Source organism: Salvelinus sp. IW2-2015, unplaced genomic scaffold (assembly GCF_002910315.2).
Source record: "Salvelinus sp. IW2-2015 unplaced genomic scaffold, ASM291031v2 Un_scaffold2990, whole genome shotgun sequence".
In the NCBI taxonomy this organism is placed as follows: domain Eukaryota; kingdom Metazoa; phylum Chordata; class Actinopteri; order Salmoniformes; family Salmonidae; genus Salvelinus; species Salvelinus sp. IW2-2015.
Window position 1 is genome coordinate 20,502 of NW_019944284.1, and position 2,202 is coordinate 22,703.

Here is a 2,202-nt window from a genome sequence, read left to right on the forward strand (position 1 = left end):
ATTCTGCCCTCACCCCGCCCCGCGCTCGCCTCCCGTCACTGCGCTTGTCCCCCTCACTAACGCTCCGCTCCGTATGGTTGCTTCAACCTAATCGGCTCTGTCCCACGCCTCATCGGTTCTCCCTACTCCACAACGGCTTCCGTCCTCACTCATCCGCCGTTCCTGCTCGTCTCACAACTGTCCTCTCTGCGCGGCCTTCCCTGATCACTCCATGCTTTGGCACCTGCCCACTCTCCTCTTCGTTGCTGCACCACGTCGCCCTCCACAATACACGCGCACCTCTCTCCATCCAGACTCCAATACCACCACTTCCTAGCAAGCCTCACTCAGCATCGTCCCCATTACATTCAATTACTCCAAAGATATGATTTCTTATTTTTAATCACTTAAGGTCTAGTGTATCATTGCCTCAAAAAATGGCAGTGCATTACGTATCTCTCTATTCGGCAGCATTTTCTGATAATGTTTTCTGTAGCTGTGGGAATCCGCGGCCTTCTGGAATTAGTGGTCTGCAATCTTACAGGCCGGAGTGATGGGCCAGGGCTCAGCGATCGAAGCGCGGCGGCGGTGACAGGCCCCCACAGGACTGGGCGTTCCGGTGAGCACCCAAGACGGCCGGCATTACAGCTACCTCTACAAGGACACACTGGAATAGCGGTGGCTCAAGCTAGAATATACAGGCCAGATCCTGTCTTTCTTAGCTCAACAGGGCAGCGCCCCTTCCTCTAAGCAAGCTCCCTCCGGGCGCGTATCTCAACCCACGCGAACCCCAACCAACCACCGGCCACGGGCCAAATCCCCCACACCACCTGACTATTGGCAAGTCTTATAGGTAGTAGAAACTGCCTCCTCAGCTCAGAACAGGGGGTGTGTGCCTAATTGACACCACCTAACAGCGCCCAGTTGTTACAGCACCCTTCTACCCCTGATATATGCACTACTTTGACCCAGTAGCCCTTGGCACTTACAAAGAAACTACGCTGCCATTGCACGACACAGAGAGACAAGACACAACACACTTTTAAAGCGTCCCAGCAGCAAGGCCAAGATTTTGGAAATCTTATAATATAGGAACAAGAGAACAGGGCCGAGAGATGTCCTCACACGACGACCGTGACCTTCCTCACACGACGACCGTGACCTTCCTCACAAGACGACCGTGACTTTCCTCACACGACGACCGCGACTTTCCTCACACGACGACCGCGACTCTCCTCACACGACGACCGCGACTCTCCTCACAAGACGACCGCGACTCTCCTCACAAGACGACCGCGACTCTCCTCACACGACGACCGCGACTCTCCTCACACGACGACCGTGACTTTCCTCACACGACGACCGTGACTTTCCTCACAAGACGAGGCCAAACATATTTTTTTTTGCATCCCAAATGGCACCATATTCCTTCTATAGTGCTCTACTTGACCAAGGCCCTTCCAGTAGGTCTCCAGTCAGAGGTAGTGAAATATAGGCTATGCAACAGGGTGACATTTGGGATACAACCTTTCTCATACAGGAGAGAAGACCACTAATATGTTGAGCTGGTTTCCCCATCCTGTGTACTGTACTCTGGTGTCACGCGGTTGCTGCTCGGGCTGTGGCCTGACTGGGCTGCACATCTAGGGCTTCTCAWTATAATGGAGAGACGAGARGGACGAGAGAGACGAGGACGGGAAAGAGAGAGGGCAAGAAATAATTCAGAAAGGGGGGACTTTCCCAGGGGATTCAGCTGTGTTAGGTTAACCCCTATCTTTTCATTTCCCCCTGAAGCTGGACTCTCAGGTGTCTGTCTATACCATGGTAATGCTAAGTCTGGTCAAATCAACGTTATGCAACCGGGTGCGTTCTGATGTTTCCATTTCCTGAAGAGGAGAGGAGTGGGGGATGAAAGTGTACCATTGTTGCTGTAGACTCAACACAAACATAGCACGTGTGTGTGTGTGCACTGCAACTTCCGCAGGGCGTAGATGGCGCCGCATGTGAAAACGAACAGGACAGTAAAATGGAAATAAACATGGTAGTACGTGTGATTGTGTAGAAATGGTGTTGACTGTTAGCTCCGTGTTTCTAGTAACATGGGTTGGAAGGGGATGCCAAGGACAGACTGGTGTTGAGGTCTATCTAACACTGTTGTATTGGTTCTGAGAATTGGTGAGGTGCAGAAATGGCCTTTAAAATGTAAGGCCTGGGCTATCTGTC